The sequence below is a fragment of the Meleagris gallopavo genome, chromosome 3 (assembly GCF_905368555.1).
Source record: "Meleagris gallopavo chromosome 3, MGAL_WU_HG_1.1, whole genome shotgun sequence".
NCBI classification, from domain to species: domain Eukaryota; kingdom Metazoa; phylum Chordata; class Aves; order Galliformes; family Phasianidae; genus Meleagris; species Meleagris gallopavo.
Genome location: NC_139406.1, coordinates 63,655,813 through 63,680,120, shown reverse-complemented (window position 1 = coordinate 63,680,120; position 24,308 = coordinate 63,655,813). Strand labels below are relative to the sequence as shown.

The 24,308-nt window shown below is 37.7% G+C and overlaps 1 protein-coding gene across 3 annotated transcripts in view; it reads left to right on the top strand.

The window, feature by feature from the left end:
* Nucleotides 1-24,308, top strand: part of JPH1 (junctophilin 1) — an 81,975-nt gene that overhangs the window by 23,007 nt on the left and 34,660 nt on the right. The window lies entirely within an intron of this gene.

Genomic DNA, 24,308 nt, shown 5'->3' with positions numbered 1-24,308 from the left:
TAATCTAGCCTACTTTAAGAATAGTACCTGATGAATACTGGTGTATTTCTACATTGGTGAACGCCATTTAGGCTCTGTTAAAAAGATAGGCTGTGGACTGAGTGCTTAGACTACCATGATTAATAGCATTTTGCAATAGAGTGAGTTTTAATAGAATATATTGCCATAGTTCCAAAGGAAGCTAAATATGTAGAATTTAGTGTATACTCTGTATTCAGGAGCCGACCTTTTGACAGTAACTGTGAGATAATAGACATCAGAATCCTGCTAATTCATGCTAAGAACTTAAAAGATTCATCACGGATTACTTCATTTTACAAGTTAGCAAGTAAGTGAAACATGATGACAAAACAGAAGAGATGCACACTTTCACGGTATGTTCTCTGCTAATTTATCTTGCTGGTAGCAGTTTATCTGCGAGTATATTCACAGTATACAAGCTAATGGGTAGTGATGTCATGAAATGCAGATTGTTTTTAAATATATTCAACAAAATGAGAAATCTTTTAGTTTTGAGTGTGTGACAACAATGAATTAGTTGTAAAAGTAATTGATACTGGGTTTTAGCATTACTAAAAATGTTTTCTTTACATACGTGACATACCATACAGTAAGTCTGGCTAAAAGTACTTGAGGAAAATAGATTACAGAAGTAGTATGCAGGTGCATGAGGTAAAAAGCATATGAAGTTTAGTCTTCTGATTGAATTACTTTTACAGAGCTAAACTGCCAACTTATACTCAATCTTAAAATAATATTCCCAAGCTACAGGCTTATTTAAACACCTTCTCATGCCTTCCAGTATGCAGTATGTTTCTTACCTTCCAAAAAGTGGAATAGTAAGGTAAATATCTTGGGATTAGGACAGAGTAAATATCTCCATTATTAAAGTATCTGCATTTATTTTTTTTTTTTATGATCTGGTTTTCAGATTTTTCTGAGTTGTGTTTCATATTAAGTACTATTGAGAATACAGTTGTACTACTGGTAGCATGTTCTTAAATGACCAGATAAAACCTTTTCATAACGCCTTAGGAAATGGCACTGAGCAATATAATATTTGTTATGATCTTAGTGAAAGGAGGAGCTGAAGCCTCTCTGGACTGGAAAGATCATGCACACTTGTTACTGTGCATTGGTGTGTCAGCAGAGAAGTCTGACTAAATAAGGCAGCACATGAGTGGACCTTATCAGTGTTTGACAGGAATACAGTCCACTAACAGCTGATACAGAAGCACATCTTTTCTGTGCTATCATTGGCTCTCTATACTGCGCACGGATGTATGTTTATCGTCTACTCTACTGCTGATTCTGCTCAAAACTTAGCCCTCTACCTTTTCTTTTTGTTATTTTATCTGAGAACTCATACTACTGAGCGGAAACCATTATAAACCCAAATTTATTTACATTTGTATTTGCATTTCTATACATACATGTATTTATATGTGAAGTACTCAGTCTTTAGTGTGTAGAGAAGAGATACACTGTCCCTACTGTTTTTTCTCCCAACAAATACACTGGAGTGGGTCAATGTTGATTGGTAATACAAATGAAAAATATGAAACTTCATGCGTATGGGTGTGTCTTTATAGTCTGCTGTGCACTAAGAAATGTAAGAAATATCCATAACATTACAGAAGCAAGTCCTGACTGATTTTGCTTTCCTTGCTGTGAGGGACTGACAGAACTCAAATAAGTGAGCAGGTTCCCAGTGGCCGTTCTGAGAATGGTGTTGCACTTTGTGTATTTGCAGGGAACTTTTTTCTTTCAATAATAAAATACCAGCATTAGCATTGTTTCAGTATAAGTTTTTCTATTATATGTAGTGTGGTTGTCAGATAATTTTTTTTTTTTTTTGCCCATATTGTGCAAGGGCTTGGGGATTTGAAGACTTCAGAAAGGCATTGGGACAATAAATCATCTTTAAAATCTGATAGTGGTTGACCAGCTATATAAAGTATCAAAGGAGGCAAATTTGGAACCTGCAGACATATTTTGATGGAAGTAATGAACTTATATTCACTTATGCACGTATGTGTGAACATGTTTAGCCTTTCATTTTTAGGGATATCAAATTCTTATCATTCCTTATTCGAACAAATTACTGACAGAAGTTTCTGTCGCCCAAAGTAATAAATGTATTTTACATTGAGTGGGTGTTTCAAAAATAGCAAAGGAGTGCCTTTCTGTTCTCCACAGCATGCTGTTGATGTCTTGTTGCTCCTGATCATCTTTTGCTACCATCTTCTCAAGTCAAGAAGGGAAGAAGGGACAGATGGATGGAATGACGATGTACCTTTCTTTAAAATTAATTGCACTGAATTTATCTTTTTATATTAAACCTTCTTCATCTTTCTTCACCTCAGATGTTTTACCCACAGCAGTTTTTATACTGAAAAAGTAGTCTTGATTATCAATTATTGTGATATTACTGTAAATGTGAAGCAGACATTATAAATTTCTCAGAACAAAATCAGATCCAGTGCACTTAAGGCTTTTTTTCTGCACGCTGTGCATGTTTTCTGCTGCCCAATGCTCTATTTTGTCAAATCAGTATCTTGTTTATTTATTCTTCTATATCCCGTCATTAGCATCTTCCTGTTCTCCCAACAGGATTGTTCACCCCCTCCTTGTTCCCCATTCATACAGGAAGCCACATGAGGAATGGAGAGTGCTCAGCATCCTTCTGACAACATTCAGAATGTTCAAAGACTTACACAGAAACCCTACGCTTTGTAGAAGTTACTCATTTTACTATGTTTAGAATGACACAGAATGAAGACTAAAACTCAAAAGTCAGTTTAGGGAAGAGTACTCTGATAATTTTGTGTCACTCATAGTCCTGAGAAGGCAGGACAGATGCCTCTAAAATAATAATTACAAGAAAAAAAGAAACTTTTTGTGATTATTTTTTTCCTTTTTGTTATTTCTTCTCTACACTTGGAAGGAGGATTTAGGCTTCCTTTCTTCAGAAATGTCTTTCTCGACTGTCAGGACAAAGAGAAGACTATAATGTCTGTTGTGCCAAAAATGCTTACCTGCATTATATTCCAGCTGGTTGTTTGCTGAAGGTGGTAATCTCTTATGTGCCATGAAGGATTGCAAAAGAATAAAATAGACCAATGCCTTATCAGGAGTGATGCATATAATCCTGTTTACCCAGCATGTGTTATTTGCTTTTTCCAAAGTTGATTGTTCTCTTGTTTTTGTTTTTATTTTAACCCAAATGTAGTGCTTAAAAAAAACAAACCCTGCAGTTTTAGTTGAAATCCATCTTCAGCAGTGCATTCTGTAGCCAGGCTTGATTGCCCTGATGTGAAGTCATAATTCAGTATCATTGTTATAGGCAGTATACTTGAAAGATGTCATTCTGTCCTCTGGAGACATTTATGGTAATGGTACCAGATGAATAAGCAGTTGATTGGGGTGCTTGCCAACAGAGTACTTGTGAAAGGTTGACAGCAGACGTGCAGTGTAATGGACTGTTTGCCATGTGTTTGAAGGCTCCTTTACTGTTTTTTATGTGTAGCTCTCTTCCAAAATAAAAGCTCCTCCACACAGCAAATAACATCACTTTCAGGCTGCCATTTCTCTACTGTGCTCAAAATATTTTGTCTTTTTGTTATAATATCAGCAACCCCCCAAGTACTGAGCTGGATGCAGTATCATACACCTGTGTGTTCTGCATGCAGAGATATATGAGGCGTCCATGGAGATGCAGAGCGTGGATGGCCTTTCCTACTATGCAGGAAAACATAGTGAAGCCCTTAAAATTCTTTAATAACTTTGATGCTTTTATTTCCAGGAATATTATTAATGAATTTTATCTGTTTTAATTTCTAAAAATGTATTTTGCAAATACTTTGGGTAGTTAATCATATTAATATGATTAATAATCATATTAATAATTAACTAATTAATATTATTAATATTAATCATATTAATTATACAGAGTTACAAGTTTGTATTTTCATGTTATTTCAGATCTATTTCTACTGTTGCCTTTGTCAGTATTTTATTATGTTGTTTTTACACTGTGTGAAATATCTGGCTTTCTAATGAAGCTAGTTAATGCAGCTTAGCATTCTGCAAAACATGCCTTGCAGCACCTAAATATCTTCTCATATGTAGGGGAAATAATTTGCAAAGCTTTATGGTCTCATGGAAATGAAACCTTACTCAATTGTCCTTGAACTTTAAAGCAGAATCTATTCAGTAACTGTCTTTTTAATTGCTGATTAAGACATGATACACTTTTGTATAAGTCTACTTGGTAACATTACACTGAACTTTAAAAGAAGTAGAATCAAACTTGGGGGCTGTACTTAGAAACTTGTTTGCTGTGTTGGCTTCCAGTGCATTTTGTGGCAGGTGTCTTAGGCACACGTAGGGACAGACAGAGGAAGAGCTTAACACCACACACCAGTGTGTTACAGACATGCAGTCACTCTAGTTTTGTGCTGAACAGGAGCTAAAAAATAAATACTTCTATGGACAACATTTCATCATCTGAGATGATCACCCTGACCTACTCTCTGCCCCAACCAGACTCTCAGATTTTTTCATTTACATTAAATACAAATGTTTTGACTAAAAATACAAGTATATGTGAAAATATGTGAGAGTGATTTAATGCTTAAGAAAAAGACCCACAGCCTCCGGTTCATCATCTAGGAAGAAGATCGGAATTGTAAAGTAACTGGGCAGAATGTGATGCCAATAAAAATGTGAAGAAAAAATGACAGTCATTAATCATGGAAAGACATTTTTATGCTGAAATGAAGCACCTAGGTTTGCTATGATTAGGCTGTATTTTCAGTGTCTTATTGTTTTTCTGTACCTTTGTGCAGCCAGTGTTCCCAATTACTTCAAAACTCAAAACTTTCTGAGATGGTTTTATGTGACTGTCCACTGAGTGTGAGCTTTCTTTTGTATCCAGCTCTGATGAAGTCCCACGTGTCTGACAGTTCATCTCTTCAAAATTTTCTTCATCTGTGTCCATTGATAATGGACTGTACTGTTAATCCTGCAAATCCAGAAGCAGAGTGTCTGTAATGTGCAGATGGGATTTCATTTTCTTAATTTGAAAGCTTTCATACTGAAACCTATTAAAATATATCTATATATATTTATTTCCAAAGTTGTAATTCACATTCTTTAGCTTCTTGCAGAGAACAAATGAAATAAATTTGACAGGAAAAAAAAATCTCCTTCAATTCCACCTGCTTCAATATGTTATTGTCTCTTATGGAACAGGAGCCTTTGTCATACAGTTCAGAAATACAATTTCAAATTTCTAAGCTTTTGGCAGATACATTTTTCACATTGTAAACATAAATTCTGCTTTTGAGCACTGAAATGCTACTTCATGTAAGCACGCCTGAAATCTTTAAGTGGAATATCTCACTGCAAATATTGCAAACTCTGTCTTTTAGTAAATGAGAAGGACGGGTCCTGAGATTTTACACTGAAGGATTAAAAAAAAATATGCATAGGCTGTGTGATAAAGAGGCCAAGGTCTGTTTTCTTTGTGTAAATCTGTACAGATTTGAAATTATTCCAGATCTGTTGTGACCTGTCCTTGTAATAAACTGCTGTACTTTAAAATATTTCCTTGTACTAGTAACTCTCAATGTACTAGAAGCAATTCAGTTGCTTTTGTGATTAAAAAACAAAAAGTTGTACAAATAGTTGGCCTCTTTGCAGTAGTTTCTGTTGAACGTCTTGATGAACATCTTGATGTTTTCTGTGTGGGCTGTAAGGGGAGACTGGTCAGAAACTTGAGTTGTCCTTTTAAATGGATCTGGAAGCAGTATGAGGAACCTATTCCTCCTGAGAAAGGGAGCAGTAGTCTTCTCTGCTTTGCTGGGAAAAGTATGTGAGGTTTGTAGAGGTCATCTATAGTGCACTAATACGGGGGATACATTTTCTTTCCTATACTCAAGTTACGATATACTAAGCAAATATTTATTAACAGACCTTTCAGATGCAGTGCAGTGCCAGCAGCCACACTCTGCACAGACTGGGTCTCAGAGTTCTTCTGTCTCCTTGCAGAAAGCACCTTAATATACAACCACAGTGCATTTCCTCCTTACTTCTGTAAGCAAATAAGGCAAATTAAAGATAGGAATGTTTCTGCTGAATAGAAGTGTTAGTACCGCAATATATGCCTCTGCTCTGATTCTCCCTGTTTCTTTGAGCAATTTTTCTTTTAGCAGTTAAACAAACAGCTGCAGCACTGTCTAATAATTACACTTATGGCTGCTAGGCTTTGCTAAGTGTTCAACAAATTGCTGTAAGATTTTTTCTTGTTCTGTCCTAGCATTTCACCTAAGTCCAACCATTTCTGATCTTTTCTTCTCAATATGTCATACAGCGCTTTTCTATAAGGGAGTGTTTCTGAGGTGCATGTTTCCTTTATGAAGTTGTATTTCTCCACTTGTCATAGTTCATCCCAGCCTTGCTGGGTGCTGGTTGGCTCCTTTGCACATTCTTTCAGTTGTAGGGATTTGGAACAATTGAAGGAATAGGGGAGATGCTCGCTTACACTGTCCTAAATTTGCTCAGATTGAAAGATTAGCTGCATTGTCATTCTACATTTCTACTACTATTTCCTTTAACTTATTTGTAGTCCATGGTAAGGTTTGTACTGTGCTGTGCACCTGTTCCTCTAAATCTTTCTCCTCTTTTCCATCTTGTCCTGTCATGAAAATGCAGGGTGAGAAGGGGTGAGGGAAAGAAGATCTCTTACAGGAATTTCTCTTTCAGGGTTGTATTTCACTTTCGAGTTTTACCTTTGTCGCTGTAAAGATCATGTGCTAAAGACTTGGCGATGCAAAAGCTAAAAGATGTTAAGAATATACTTCAGAGTAGGGGTGACAATTCGACTTGTCTGCAGCTGGTTCCCAAGTGTCCTTGAACAAGAGAGCTTGGGAACAGACTGGATGAATTGTCTTGGTGACAGCAGCCCACTCCTGACTCCAGAGGGTTCTCAAACACAGCTGAGAGTGGGTAGGGATTTACTAGATGGAAATAACATAGAAGGGGATACGTCAGACTGACTGGGCATTAGCATCACTCACAGTCCATGCTGTGTATCTAGTGAAGTGGGGGAGTCAGGAGCCACCATTCAAGCTCTTTGTAGTCAGTTCCCTGCATTACCACACCAGTTTGTTTAGATGCTGCCCACGCTATGGAGAAGAGAGTTAGCAGTAATAGGAGAGCAGGATTCCTGCCTTTCCATCTTCCTGAGCATTGAGCATCAACAGCATCTTGTTGCCATAAGGGAAAGAACCATGTCTGTGTATTTAGATGAGGCCCAGCAGTGTGTCTTCAGTCAGGTGCAATGCCCCTTGTGTGGCTGATTGCACTGGAAAAAAAAAGCAGGCTTCAAGCAAAACAGATGTGGCTGTGTTTATTCTAGGTCTCAACTGTTATACTGCAGCCATATCTACATCTATAGTGTTCTGGATATCTAAGCCCTGTGTCAGGGAATTACTTACTTGCATGCAGTTTTCATGTGACAGCAGGAGCAGGGTTGATCCCTTTATCCCTGGGGTGCTTTCATGCAGCCACACTACTGACACCTCTAAGTGCTTTATCTTGTCTCTCTTTTGTAGTGTATTTTTTTGTTTGTTTTGCAAGCTTTTTTAGTATTTTGCTTAGCATTTGAAGGTGATTACACAGTTTGTATGTGAAAATCCTCTATGTTTCTGTAATAATACTGCTCGTTATATTTTTTTTTCCCCCTCCTTCTTTTCCTTAAGGTACTTTGATCACAGGGACTAGTCTGACACCTCGTTCTTACAGGGAGATTTCATCAACAACTCTTTTTGCAATAAATACTTGAGTGCATCATTCCTGACTTTTCTGAGCTGTTTCCAAAATAATTAATCAGCTTTGCACAGATTTGCCTTCTCTTGTAACTGGATTTTGAGTTTTATACTACTTGTATATCATAGATAACGTTAAGACATTTTGTTTGTTTGTTTTGATACCTAAAAATGACCATTTGGGGGTATAATTTACTCTCAGTCAAGCTGTAACGTTCAACACACTTCCTCTGAAATCTCTCTTATGCTGGACAGCTTATTTAAAGGCATTCATTCTGTTACATCGCCATTTTTAAGCACTTTATTGAGAATATTTCTTTCACTTTTAGTTTAGCCACGTCTTCATTGAAGTATGCATGCAGCATATGTTTGGTGACTGAAGGTCAAGCAATCTCATACAGTTAGTGGTGCCCCTGCAGTGCTGAATATTTCTTTTGCGGGGTTGGGGCACTTTTTTTGTTGGTTTTCTTTTGTTTGTTTTAAGTCACATTCCTCTCTTTCCTCCTATCTTTTGGACTCACTAGTTTTGTAATCCTGGCAGCAGAGTGCCTACGATTCAACCAGAAAAGTGGGAACTGTTTTCCACAAAAGACCCCTTCAGCTTGGCACCATGTCATGCTGCTGATATGCGTGTAGCTCAGGTTCAGTCTGAGAGCAGGCACCCACACCTCAGGTTTCACACTTCAGTGTCCTAATCACCACCAGAAACACAAAAGATGCACAGCGTTGCAGATTTTGCCTTTGGCAATGTTTTCTGAATACTGACCCATATTAAAATACGTGTGTGGTAGATGAAAAGCTTAAATTCAGAAAAAAAACATGGGTCTTGAAACTCATTATCACAGACTCATATAAGTGCAGATGACAGAAGGCAAACTGAATATGTCTCCTAGCATTTCTTGCAGGTAGATTTAAGATTCCTTGTGTCCTAATGCTCTGTTCAGCACCTAATCTATGCATCAGGTACGCTACCATTCACTATGAGGTGTTCTAAGCATCAGGAATTCTCTACTCCCATCTAAATGCAGCACTGCTGGGCTTCGTAATGCCTTCCCCTCTATCCCTGTTCTGTATAAAATGGCAGCAGTTTAAACCTCCCTGTTTTACCAAGGTGCTTTGAGGACAAAGTGTGCATGCTGCAGGAATGCAAGAGACGTACCCAGTAAAATAATGAGTGGACGAGCTTAGTGCCTGCCTCAAAGGCCTTACACAGCTATGAAGGCTCCTGTGTCATTCCATTTGCTTCAGTGGCAGCTAAACAGTTTGTCTCTGTTGTTGTTTTTTAATTGGAGTGTATCTAAACAGCATGGACAGAATTGAAGATGATTAAGTCAACTTCAGGGTGACGCAAGTTAAAGATGTTGAAGTGTTTTTGTGTGCGAGGGTAGGAGCAGACTCAGGAAAAAACAGTGAAAATGTGTTTTAATTTACACACCCTTTCACTGACAGGAGACAGATAACTCCAAAAGAAAAAAAAAAAAAATTGCACTAAGATGGTATTTTTAAATTAGCCAAAACATATTATTGTTTTGGTGATATGTATGCAATATTAATTATTTTAACAAAAAGATTTATTTTAAAATAAATCGATAATATATCAGTTTTCTTTAATACATTATTTAGGTTGCTGAAAGAAAGGAGTTTATGCTTTTGATGTATCACCACTTCATTAGGATATGTTATTCTTCAGCAAGACATACTTTTCTTTGACAGCTACGAAGGAGGATTTTTAATTAAAATAATCATCATATTCTTATTCTGTTACCAAATTTCTTATCATTCCTAATAGGAGTAACATATGATTCTGTATGTAATGCTGTAGCACACTAACTAGCACAATTTTTTACTGTCTTTTTAATGTCTTACTGAAAGAACAAAAAACGTAGCTGAACTTGAGAATTTTGATCTAATGCTGTTTACATGTGCAAGTAGCCAAAGAGGATGCACCCTTCCCCCTTCATTGTTAAGTGGTAAATTGTTGCTATGGTGATCGCTCTTTCCATCTCATCAGCTATAACCTGGTTTTCCACATCAACTGAATAGCTGCAAGCAAAGCATGATCTTTATTAATTTTTTTATTATATCCCTTAATATTGTTTTGCAACATAGCTATTGTCTTGGGACATACTGTAAACATGGTGATGCAGTGAATGTAAAGCAAGAGATAGCTAATTTTGTAGTACATAAATCTGTGCACTTATTAAAATATGTAACTGCCAAGAACTTTAAATGTGTTTTTTTTTTTAAAAGAAAGCAAGCTTATTTTTCATGTGTACAATTGGTCTTTTTTTCTCCTTATTTGAAAGACTAAGCACAGAGTAAAGATGTAGAAAACTTGGTGAGCCTCTCACACAGGATCTGTGTTAAGCGATTTGTTGTTTGTTAGCTAAGGTGATGAAAACAGGATAGCTGTAGTAAAAATTCATGGAACAGCTTATTTTCTTGTAGTGTCCGTCTGTGTGAATATTGAGAATGCAGAGAGATGCCTGAGCTGTGATGAGAGTAAGCCAGGTGAGCTGTCGTGGCATCACCAAAGGGCAAAACATATGAATACATGATCCTATACATATACACAAGAGATTTGTGTCAGGAAATTCAGAGGCAGGATGAGCATGTGGGCCATCAAAATAATTCCAGAGACCCTCTCTCAGCCCCACTACAAGAATTTTCAGGAAATGTGCCAGATGTTGTGGCAAGCCTTGGAGCTTTTTTCTTTATGATCTTTTTATGATGTTGTAAATAATTTATTTGAACATAAGTTGATGGTTTTATAAGACAGTATTTGTAGTCATTTCTGGTACTGTTCATTACAATCAGTCTCTTTTCTTTTCACATAAGATTTCAAATACTTCTAAGTGCAACCTTACTATATTGCTGGGTAGCATATGTGCAACTCTTTTTATCTGATTTTATTCATGTTCCAATGCTTTTTCTTTTTTTTTTAAGAATTTTTTTCCCCTAAATTTCATCTGCTTTACATGTGCCTGTTTTAATTTGTGTGTCATGATCAATAAAGGAGCAAGAGCATATCTGCCTCAAATTAACTGTTTTCAATTTATTGTCTGATTTATGGTCCAGAAGAGGACCTGAAAAAGGCAAGAGATATGTTCTCAACAGTTGTACTCCTGTATACTATTTTGTGTGAAAACATCCTACTTATCATGTATGAAAATGAGAATCTTGTTTTCTTTGTTAGTAGTCTTTTGGGTTCTGTATATGGAACACTACTTTCTTGTCTCAAAATACTGTGCTTCCATAAGCTTACTTCTCATTAGATGTTCCTGACCTTCATTTGCAAGGATGGATGTTTTCCTGAATAGTGTCAAAGACCATCTCTCTGTAGAGCTGTCTCTCTCTACTGAGAGAGTTGTACAAAGATAAGCATGTTAGCAAGCTAGAAATTGGACTGATATTTCAAATAAGCAGCACAATTTAAGGCTAGAATAAGATATCTTGAATTAACAAATTGCTTACATCTTTTGAAACTATTTGCGCAACTACCAAAAGGTTAATCCTTTTGACCAATACAAAGCTCATTAAATAGCCTGACAAAGAATAATCCATGAAAATGAAGGATGCCGTATTTCCATCCAGCTGTAGAGGATGAGCAGTGATTGCAAAAGCACGCTATAAAGTTGCCCAAGCCAAAACAGCCCTTACAGTGTTCTCATAGTATCTTGCTTACTTTGCCTAACTCTGTCAGGTGTGGTATTTCAGTTTCTGAACCTGAGCCAATTCTTAATTTCATATCATGAAATCTGCATGATGGTGCAAGCTGAACCCTAGTGAAGGAATATCTCAAGCTGTCTAAGGTATGAAATCCTTGCCTGCATTTTGCAATCGTGTGTATTGGTCATAGAAAGACCTTGTTGTTTTGTGGACTGGTCATTTTTTGTTGTGGGAAGTATACAAACAATTCCAGCATTGAGAGCAAATCTGTTTATGAAAGAGGAGCAGCTGTTGTATGTTTTGTTGTCACATTTTCCAGATTCCAGCATTTCCTACAAAACCAGAAATGATTCCCCACAGAACTGAGCAGAGGGTGACCAAGGCTCTATAGCCCTCAGTTATAAGAAAGATGGTTGAGTAGACTTTATAGCTAGCTCTTTAGTCTCCTGCTCAGTCTTGTCAATGCCTTGCTTCCTTCAGGGAGGTACATATTGGGCACTTCATAGAGTTTCAATTGTGTTTTAAGCCTGAGTACCAGGGATCAGCTGGAAACATGAAGCAGAAGCTGATCTGAGTGGAAAAGCAAGTGGCTGAGAGTGGAAGAAGGTGGTTTCTTTCAGCTGTGCTAGGATGGGACAGCCCAGAGAGACTGTGGCATCTTGGCAATATTCTGAAGCCATCTCACTATGGTACTGGGCAGCTGACTCAGGAAACTAGGGGGAGCCTTGAGAAGGACACTCACCATCAGTATTTCTTCATGCAAACTATTTACTGCATTTTTTGTAGAGGCCAAAGCTCCTCCTAGAGCAAATGGGCCATGTCAGAGAGGTCAGGTGGTCACTGCCCAGGTTGTCACAGGAGTGTCTGTTTCAAGCATCCATGCAGCAGCCTTTTCATCTGTATGAGGCATGGCTCCCCCAGGTGTGATTTTCCTGTGGAGAAAACTGGCAGGAACGATTCCAGCTGCCTACTGAACAGTGTCTTCTCCATGTCCAGGGTGATTAGCACAATCTGTCTCACAATCTTCAGGGCTGGAAATCTGTCCTGTTCCAGCTTGCCCAGGAGGTGGTGGTCAGGAGATGCATGACCGGTCTTCAAAGCAAGGGTGGCAAAGAGAGTGCCAACCAGGATGTAGACATGGAGCTCCTGACTTTTGAGGTTGAAGCTGTTGTGCCGGGCATGCCTGACCATGTCCTGAAGAACTGTGACCCTGCTGCAGCACGTCTGCAGCCAACTTGTGCTGCTGATATCAACAGCCTCTGCCTACTTGAAGCTCAGGATGGTGTCTGTATCAGTTTGCGGTACCCCCAAGCATTAGCTCAGTGTAGAGGACCCAGGAAGAGGTGGTGGTCCGCCCAATCTTGCAGAAGTGAGTGGAGGGCAGCACCTCTAGCTGGTTTGTGAACAATAGAGACATAACCACGCAGGCTTCTGTTACCAGTAACCAGAGCCACATTGTGATTCTCGGTACTTCCAGGCACATTTTTATGGTGCAAAAATGTTTCAATGAAAGCCAAACAAAGCAAAACAAAACCACATTTGCCATATAAAAATACATAAGGTAACTGTTCCTCTTTTCACTTGAATGTCCAAAAGCATGCACACGTATGTCTGTTTAATATTGCCAAACTTTACTTGTTTCCTGTAGCCAATTTATTTTGTCATTCACCAATTCCAATAGCTATTTCTAAGCTCTCCTGCTTATCAAAGTAAGTAGACTTGGTGGCTGCAGTATAAATTAATAATAAATCTAGTTTTATACTGATGTTGAAACAGATCAGAAAACACAGCTACAACAACAAACAAGTTCAAAATTTGAGGTTATTTGGGCAAAATACATTCAAATTTTAAAAAGATTTAGTTTTGAACATTTTGAGTATGAATGTACTAGCTAGGAGACTTGGTGTTCTCTCATTGTCCCTCAGACAGGGAAAGACAGACACAGAAAGCTGTGCCTGCCAAAGAATAGCTGTTGCTGTAGATTGAAACATGGAGCATCAAAATAGTTTAAGCTAGAAATAATGCTTTGAAAACAAAATCCTCTTTCCTCAGGATTCTTCTGGACATGGTAAAAAGTTGTGGTTCTGACTTCTACCCTAAGTGTCAAGGATGCACTATCTTGTCTGAGTGAATGTAGTTCTGCCCCTGAATTTAGGGACTATCCTCACTGATTATTTTTTTGTCTTCGTAATTCACAAACGGAAAGACAAAAGTGGTCCAGGTCAAAGATCCAGTGGGCTGTAGGGAATTTTCTAAGCTGTATCATTTACATTTAGATTCACTGGTAAAATTCATCTGAAGATTCAGTTTCACTAAGGATACTGTCAACTACTTTCAGTTCTCTTTTTCCACTGTGTATCTAGATCCTTTCACAGCTTAATTGCTGCTGAGCATATTTTATTGCCTTACTAACCTGCTTGGCTTCTTGCTTCTAACGTTTCTGTTTTCAGACACTGTTAAGAAGCAGTACCATTGTTCAGGGAACTTGCTTAAACAACACGTGCTTTGTTCCTCTTAAGCACTCTAAAGAAATGTCATCTGAAGGATAATGGAGAGAAAGACTGTTAGACCTTTCATAAATATTGTCATCTGAGATCAGCTTGCTGTCCTACAGCCTTTCAGCCCAGAAAATACAGAAACCAATTTATGAGAGAAAATTTGTTCCATCCAAAAATCATTGTAAAAATGGAGATAAAAATAAGGCTTTTTAAGTTTAAAAATGCCTGATTTGTAGTAAGTAAATGAACAGACAACAGTGATGTAGAGATTGTTTTTCTTAGGTAAATTACATTTTAGCTAAAATTTTCTATATTTGGATTGACTACTCTAAATTCTCTTTTGTAGTTTCAGGATTATGGTGCCTTTTTCTAATGTGATTTGAAAGTGAATTGGATTTTGCTAAGTTGGGAAAGGTACTCAGTGCAGAAGGAAGTAGGATTCATGGATTTACTCACGGATATATTTTACATATAAAACAAATCTAATTCTGCAGTCATTTTCATTCGTTGGGAAAATAAAAATACAGCTGAAGAGATAGCATTACCACAAAGAATTGTAGAAAAGTTTAGAGATAATGTGTGGACTTACTCAAAAGGACATTAGCAAGTAGACATAACCTGCGAAACTGCCACTGAGTAATTTTACTTGTAACATTACGAGTACTAACAGAAAAGAAGTTGTAAAGTTTTTTTTGATTCTTTGACGTTATGCTCTGTTATTAACCAAAATAATAGATCTTGTTTTCTCGTTAGTTTACTTTAAGGATGGATACCAAATATCTCTTAAAAACTAAAGAAAAAACAAAGATAAAGTTTCTGAATTCCTTATTTCACATTCTTCAAGTTTTTAAAGCTTGGGTTAGATGTAATTCATAGGTTTCAATGCAGAGCTACTGCAGCAGGAAAAGTAATTAGCTGGAGGTGGACTCTTCTTTGCTTAATTATCTCATCTCCAACAGAGCTAAATTCAGCTCTTGACATGTGCTGGCAAAAATCTCATTCACACACAAGCAACATTCAGCTGAAGCTCTGCAGTAGATCATGCTCCAGCCTCACCAGATGACATTTCTTCTTCATGTATATCACTCTGGGTATTGTGTATGCTTCTGACAAGTTATACTGCCACATGGTTGCTTTGTTTGATTTTAATAACAGCATCCTTCATAGCCTATACCTACCTTAGCCTTGTCACAATTGCACGTAGTGTCATAAAGATAGCAAAGATAGTTCTTTATTATCCTGTTACGGTAAGAGAGAATATTAGGTTATGAACATTTTAAAAATCTTCCAGCATATCCAAGAATATGTCTGTCTTGATCTCATGCTTTCTGGTTCAGATGCCCTTGCACAGAGATTTTTAAACTACAGATAAAAATCTGAATACTTCAAATTTAATTCATCTTGTAAGCAACATAATCTTCCCTGCACAGGAACAACAAGAAAGACAAAGATTCTTTTAGTGGAAAAAAAAAAAAAAAGAGTGTTCAGCTATTCATATACCTTCTCTTATCTACTGGAATGCAGAAGTTGGGAGGTCCATGACCAAAACTCTAATCTTTTGAAGCAGCTCAGCTGCCATGGCAAGCTGTCACAAAACTACCAATGTACTGATACTCTTGCAGCCTACTGAGATCTAAATTCAAGAGGCGATAGCACCATTTATGCTCCCAACATGGACACCATTAGCCATAGTTACTCCACTATTGATCTCAATACTGATCTTGTTTATATATGATGAGATAAAGCCACTTAAACTCATCCATCAATGGTTTGGAGTTACTAATTATACAAGATTCAAAACTGTCAAACCAAGTGTACTTTATACTTCTACAACATTACCGAGGAGGTCTGGTTCTCTGGTCTCTGCTCTCTTCATTTGTATGATATCATAGAATCATACAATGGCTTTAGGTTGGAAGAGATCTTAAAGATAATCTAGTTCCAATCCCATTGCCATGGATGGGGTTGACACTCTCTAGATCTGGTTGCCCAAAGCCCCATCCAAGCTGGCCTTGAATGCCTGCAGGGATGGGACTTTCACAGCTTCTCTTGGAAACCTAGTAGTGCCTCACTACTATCTAAGTTGAAAATGTTCTACTAAAATCTAATCTAAATTTCTTCTTTTAGTTTAAAACCATTCGTCCTTGTCCTATCACTATCTGCCCATGTAAAAAGTCAGTCTCCCTCCTGATTATAAACTCTGTTTAAGAACTAGGAGGCTGTAATGAAATCTTTCCACAGCCATCTCTTCTCCAGGCTGAACAAGCCCAGCAGCCTCAGCCTTTCTTCATAAGAGAAGAGCTCCAACCCTCTGATCATCATTGTGACCCTCCCAGTCCAATGGGACTTCTTTCTTGTGCTGGGGGCCCGAAACCTGGATATGGTACTACAAGTGGGTCCTCATAAGGGCAAAGCACAGGACAATCACCTCTCTCTCCCCGCTGGCCACCCCTCTTTTGATGCAGCCTGGGATACAGTTAGCCTACTGAACTGTAAGCACATATTGCTGTCTAACGTCAAGCTTTTCATCCATAACCACCTCCCAAGTCCTCTAACTCTGAGTTCTTTTCCCAGTCTGTATCAGAGACTGCTGTGGCCCAAGTGCAACACCTTCACATGCACTCGTTGAACCTCATCAGGTTCATGTGGGCCCACTTTTCAAGCTTGTCCAGGTCCCTTCCTTCTGTTGTATCAACTGCACTGCTCAGCTTAGTATTGTGTACAAACTTGCCAAAGATGCACTTGATCACACTATCTGGGTAACAGATGTTAAAGAGCACTGGTCCCAAGAGAGACCCGTGGGGGACACGGACACCTCTTGTAACCAGCCTTCACCTGAACATAGATCCATTGACCAGAACCTTCTGACAGTGATAGAATAGGCAGGGCATTCCTTCTGTGTTTTGTTGTTTGCCATGCATCAACCCGATTGGCATCTCAAGGGAATATCTTGTGGATGATACTTTGAACAGAGTGACAACTGGCAGGCCACTTGTCTTCATATGAAGTATTGTCCCATTTTTTTTTCAGGTACTTTTTAAAACTGTGATCTGCACCAATGAGAGATGAGAATCTTCTTGTTGCTCTGCCAGTGAGGCATGAGTATGTGGAAGAGTTGGGACCTGTGGCACATCATTGTCTGAATGTGTCTGAAAACTCAAAAGACAGGCACATGGGAATGGATCACATCTGGGAGGTCATGTTATTTCAGTTTCTGATTCAGGCAGGATTATCCGCATTAATGAGTGACTGCTAAATTCAGTAAAAAAACTGTGATGGGTACCAGCTAGAGTAAGACATGACTAATTTAGAAATAGGCAAGAGAAAAAACTTGAATATTTTTACAAGGACTCTGATCTAGCCACCTAAGTTGTATTAATTATACAGAGCAATTCTGTTAAGCTAAAGCACACCTAGGGTCAGAGGCCACAGATGACTTGACTTTTGTGGAGGGAAACTGTACACCTCAGCTTTGTGGCAGTTGTTTGATTAACTGGTTTTGACAGCCAAGAAAAATCTTTTCATTTAGGGCAGAGTGATACCTCACTCTTAGGATAACACAGAAGAGCTTAATTTTAATGAAATAAAAGGATTCACTGTTGAGCAAGTAGCTTCACAAGAAGTAATGGAACACTGGGTATCCTGACCAGCAATTGCCTGAAGTATATAGCTGTAGGCATCGGGTTCTGGTGGAAGTGGAACCATTTTAGAGCTTGTGGTTCTTCGACCATAACAGCACTGTATATTATTCACCAAAAGAGCTGGAACTTCTGACCCAGAGCAATGGGAGATGAGCACATCTGTTCCTCAACATAGACTGTTCAACTGCTGAAAGAGCATAATGTTCCACTATCCCAGCCACAGTCTTCTCTTAGAAGCCAGATGCTTCTAAGTACTACTATTGGAGTCACTTTTTTTTTTTTACTTGGTCAGTATTCTTGCTTTTGACACAATCTAATGGATTTAACAAGAACACAGAGATCTTTGTTAAACCTGCTCTAGAAAATACAACCTTTCAGACTCTTATCTTTTCCTGTTCCCTTAAGTTTAATTGTTTAGGAGCTAAGCCATCTGTCTGTAAAAACCATTTGTCTTGTCTAGTACATGCAGTTACAATCTTCTGTGTTAAAGACAGCTCTTATTTCCTTTACTTCTGGAGTGATTACTCTGTAGAGCTTTTGCTTGATCTTACTTCTTATGAAAGCTATAGATGCAGCTTCTGCTTTCTGGGCACTGTAAATGCCATGGATTTTCTCAAGGTAGATAAGAAAGACCATTTCTTTCCTGTCTAAAGCAATTCACAGTTGTCTGTAAATTTTCTCACTTGCAGTCTGGTAATACTTTATTTTATTATTTCGTGTTTAAATTATAAGACCAATTCATAGTCTGCAGGTTTAGGGAGATAATGCATGGTATACCTGGAATTACCAGTAAAGGTTGTTGTATCTCAAAATTCTCCATGATGCTGTCACTGTTTATTAAATATATGGTATGTTTAAGTCATAAACTCCATCTAGATAGCTTGGTGATGAGAGAGAATGTTTTGAGCTGTATGATTTCCATCGAAATAACGTGGAACTGAACAGCCTTGCAGTTTCAATTCTTGTTCAGACCAAGAAAACAGGAGAAAAAGTATATCATTCTTCTAACAGACTATCAGAAAGGTTGCATTTCTGCATATATGAATTGCAGTGAACATGCAATACATGGAAATGCTAGACTGAAGAACTTTAAGGTTTTTTAGTTTCCATGTAGCCCCTTCAATTGAGGTTATTTTGTATCTTGTATTTTCAGCAACAATTTGACTACTTGATACAGTACTTCACTAACAAACTTGCTAGTCTCTGAAGAAAAAGCAGCAGTTGCAGTACTTTATAGATGGATTTGCATGCTTAAGTGTAAGAACAAGAAACTGCCTGAAGCACAAGCACAGCATTTCAAGTTATATTGAAGGAGGTCCATAGAATTAAAAAACTAACGTGTTATGATACATTAGCAGGCTTTTTGGTGTTGTGCTTCATAGCAAAGATTTCCTTAATCTCAGCAGGCATTTCACTGCACATCTGTCTCACAGAGAGCGAAAATGTTACTTATTTAATAGGATTCAAGAGACTCACTCTTGAATTCAAGGGAGAACTGACTTCTCCCTTCTAATTTGAAATCATATTCCATATACATCCACTTGCTGCTGAAGCATGTTCATGACAGAGCAGCAAGATGGCTACATTGAGCAGACCATTTTTTAAATATTGTCAGCTAAGCATAAGGTTAAATGTTATGTTCAATGGACATAAACTTCACTGGTAGATACAGCTGAAAATTTTAATTAAGAGAATTTTATTGCTATTATTTTGCTAATTATGTAAAATTTGATTATCAATGAATTACCTTGAACTGATATTTTTGATTTATCAATTTCTGCAAGGTTTACTTTACTTACAACGTTTACTTTGCTTATAATATTTACTTCCCCTGCTCTTTCAGTAGTTCTTCAAGAGCATCATCCACTCCTTCTTTAAGCCCCATCAGTGTAGGCTTCAGCAGAGGAACTAAGGCAACACTGAGGCTTACTGTGCTTCTGACCTTCATATTTGCCCATGGGATTCATAAGAAAAGGTACATATTAGGTGAAGGTAGATTCATACAAACTTTAAGAAGGATCATCTTATGTTGGTACACAACCTGACAAGATAATTCACCCAGCCTACAAGTTCGTTCCAGGACACTGCCTTTCACAGAATTTATAAGCCGTTCCCCTGTCATGATGTATGCCCATAGCATGATGAGACTCCTTCAATGAAAAGAAAAGAAAAATAGCAGGTAAAAGTAGTCCCCTCTCACCTGCTGGAGTTCAGTCAACAGGAGCCAGTTACAGAAATTGCTGTAGTAACGCCAGTTACTCCTGTAGTGTTACTTACTGAAGACATGGAGAGTAAAGAACTTAGTTGGTATGTATGTAGTAATGGCTAACACTTTGAAAAGGCTCTTGTGCCTATGCAGCACTATCGTTCTGTGCAGCACAGCAAATCCAGTGCTTTGTGCAAGCTGACGAGGCTATAGTGGTTTTGCTATGGAAAAGAGAGAACATGCAGCGTGTTGCCCTCTCCAATATTCATCAAAGCTCAGCGGTCTGCATTTTAGGAAGGTATTGTATTTAGAATACCTTGAATGTAATTTTTGAGGCTCAGGATTTGCCTAGATTTGCACCAGATCTCACAAAAATACTATTTGGTGTTCGTTTTTAGAGTCATGTTAGTTTTAGAAATTATAGTCTGTAAATAACAAGGGAGTATAACTGTTGGTGATAGAGAACAAGCACAGGCTGTACAGAGAGGCTGTGGAGTCTCCTACTTGGAGATCTTTAAAGGCCACCTGGATATGGTTCTGGGCACTCTATTCTGAGTGGCACTACTTGAGGTGGGGTTAGACCACATACACCCAGAGGACCCTTCCCACATCAATCATTCTGTGTTTTTGTGTGATATGTAGCAGAAAGAGCTTTTTGCTGGAGGTGATGGGCAGGTTATTTTGCAAATTTTTGTCTTAGTAATTGCTCCAATGTCTACTCATAGGAATCAGTAAAACCCATCAACCTCTAGGTATATCTGTCAAGTCTGATAAATCTCTTTATGTGAAAAGAGAAAAACAAGAAATTAGTATATACTTCCTCTTTCATGGCATGTAGTTGTATTTATACTGAAATTCTGTTACTAGCGGCTTAGAAAAGAGAATATTTGCTTGCTGGAAAAGGCAGGAGAAGATTGTCAGGGCTACAAGGGCTGTTCTAAGCAAATTAAAAGGAGCAAATAGACCGTGACTGTTCAGAGAGGCTCAAAACAATAGAGTCCTTGAATCCGAAATAAGTTGTTACTTTTACATGTGATTACTACATTAGAATACAGAAATTAATCTTTAGCCTCACAGTGCAGATCTGCATGACTTCAGCTGAACAAAGCAGTTAAGGACCACTCTGAAGCAGGAATAATAGCCTGCTGTGAACTTTCAGAATGTGGACTCCGCAAAGTGCCCTCAGGCGTCTGGCTGAGCTCATCAGCCCCCATAGAACCAGCAGAGAGCAATGTTCTTTTTTTTTTTTTCCTTCAAATTTTCTCTTATCTGGCAGGATATGGTAGTCATTGTTTCAGACTGGATAGCATTGTAGATCGCTAAGAGAGTTAATGTATACACATATACTAATTTATGCATGAGTTATCTATGTGTGAGAAATTTCTTTTAAAGCTACTAACTGTATTTTTTGTAATTATATTTGTTGCAAGCCTAGATTTTCTTCATGGTAGAGACAACAAAAACTGTGAAATAGCTGTCACCTGCCCTGTGTCTGAAATGATTGACTACCTCAAGGAAGTTGCAGCAAAGTGGGAGGTCGCTGTCTTCTCCCAAGTAACTAATGATAGAATAAAAGATAATGGCCTCAAGTTGCACCACAGGAGGCTCAAGTTGGATATTAGGAAAAATTTCTTCTCTGAAAGAGTGGTGGAGCATTGGAACAGGCTGCCCTAGGAGATGATGGAGTCACTCTCCCTGGAGATATTCAAGAAAGGTGGACGTAATTTACTGGGCATAATGGTGATGGGTTGACAGTTGGACTAGATGATTTTAGAGGACTTTTCCAAACTGAATGATTCTGTGTTTCTATGATTATTTCCAAGTGTAATTCTAACGTGGTCTTCATTTAAATGGAATTACATGTTTACAGATGTTCTCATTTGTTAAGATTTCAATTCCCTACAAAATGGTAATGATTGAAATAAGTTTATCCTAAGCTTTTGGAAAACAGACAGGCAACACAGTGGACTGGTTTTTTCCCCCATAGGTTTTAAAAAATTCTTATCCTAAAAAAGCATACCAATTCTATATAGAGAACAGATTAAGGAATACAGACATTGACAAGGACAATGTTTGGCCTGGTTTTCATGAATATGTTTGTTGATGAACGGAGCTTCTGAAAATTTTCTAGAATTATTCTAATTATAAATTATTTAAAATGTATTTTTCATATTTTATTTTATTTTTCTTATTTTTACAAGCACTTGAAAGTGATTAAATTCAGTAGAACGATGAAAAACACTATTGTTTAAGTTGAAAACAATCTCTTGATCCAAAGATACCTCCTAGTCTCTTCCTTTTTCTGCAAGCTGTTCTTCTTTTTCATCCAGCTGTATTCCTGGGATCGTGATTTGTTGTTGCTTTCTTATGAGCAGTATCTTGAAGAGCTGCCATATATTGGTATTGATGATAGCATTCTTGTCATACCTACCATTGTATTTCATTTGTCAGAGGTGTAGAGAGCAGTAAAGTTTAAAAATAAAATAAAATTTGGCAGGTGGAAAATGCAGTGCTCTAAATGCACCTTAGAAATGCTGTAGGCAAATGGTCACAGCAGTCCCTGAGTTCCCATTTCTTTTAGTGGGTTTACTTTTCGTGTGCTAAATCATTATTGCATGGAGTTCTTTTTCCTTGAAACTCATTTTTTGTGATGAAGGAAAGAGATGCATTTCTACCTCCTGTTTTTTTATATCATCAGGAGCAGCTGAAGCTCAAGAATGTACTTGTTTTTTTTATGCTTTCAGCTAGGTTCAGAAGTTGCTTTACTCAACCAGCATAGTTGGCCATGATGATCAGAAACAACAAATTGTTTGCTGGCAGATTTTCCTTTATCTTTTCCTAAAATCTCCTGTCTGCAGGAATTACTGTTAAGAGCCTACAAAACTGGAAGAAAGTATTACTCTCTAAGAAGACTTAGTAATAAAATCAGTTAGAATGTAGTCTGTCCCATGAAGAAGGATAGACAAACGTCAAGATATATACTTTAGATGTACTTAGGAGTTAGCAACATGAAAAGATACTGTCTGTGAAATCACCATTGGGAAAATTCCCTAGGAGCATACAGGAGTGGTTTTTGTCCACTGACTTGTAAGTTGCCCCCCAGGAGAACTTGTTTTCTGTGTGAAATTATGTTGCTCCTCTTGCTGAAATTGACAACTGTATCATCTTAAGATTTCTGTGCTAGTACTGAGATGAAGTACAATCAATAAGAAAGAAAAACTCTGCTCGTTCAAGCTTCTGACAGAGTAACGAATGATGATGAAAGTAAATACATCACATGAAGATGTGTATTATCCATGGGCAGATTGTCTGGTGTGAACATAAATAATGCCAGGCTAGTGGGACACCTAAGGTTAGGGAGAGTACAGTGTAATTGCAGCTTGTCTAGTGATGCTTTAACAGCAATCCAAAACCACTTTTTAAATTCTGACATCTGCACGTGAGGTTTTTTGCTGAACATGTGAGAATGCCTGCAGGGCTAGAAGAACAATAAGGGAAATAAGACTTGCAGCTCTATGTCAGAAGTGGATTTTCAGAAATACCATCTTTTTTGGGATGCTATCCCAAAAATAAATATAAACTATAGAAAACTGGTATAGATTATAGAAACAGTTACCTCAGCACCCTTAAACTGTGGAACAGTCCTGTTTTTATTAAAGGGGACCACAGGTATCTAAAGGAGTATGCAAACAGGTTTTAAACAAGTATTAAGAAGATTGAATCTGAGGTAAAAACATAGATTGATGTTCACAGTAAGATTATTTACATTCATAGGCACAGCAGAGTGCTCACACTGACCACTGCAGGAGTGGTCATCCATGCAGTACAGAGGATCAAACTGCAAATGTTTGAAGTTTCTGAGTGAGAGGGATGTCTCAAATGAGGCACTGACGTCAGATGTCTGAAATACGTAATGTAAACAGCCTCTAAATCATCTAATCTTGCTTCCTGTAAACAAAATACCATGTTATTTTTCTCAGAAAATGGATTAAAGTAAATTTTTAGTACACTGTCTAATATCATTTGCAAGACTTTGAAATCTTTTTTTACATAAAATTTATTCAAAGCATTTCAAAGTTGAGTACATCCAAATTTGTGTTCTAATGCTTGTACCAGCTGTGCCTTTCTGAAATGTTGGTCTTCTCCATTTTGTCTTCAACAATTTCCACTATTGACTATCCATGTGTACACCATGATAAGTGACTTCCCAGTGTTATTCCAATAATGACTAGATGTGAGATTACATAAGTTTACGTCAAGAAGCTTTTCTTTTCAGAACTTTGATTATTCTGTGATTCTGACATTTCCCTTCTTGAGACATAGATGAGTTGGGTATTGTTCCATCAGTGGTTTTGTGGATTCTGGGTTATGTTGCACAGCAATAACAAATTCTTGTTTACGCTTATTTTTTGTCTCTTAGTTGTAGAAAGATTACATTAAACCTTCCTTTTGCTGCAATGTG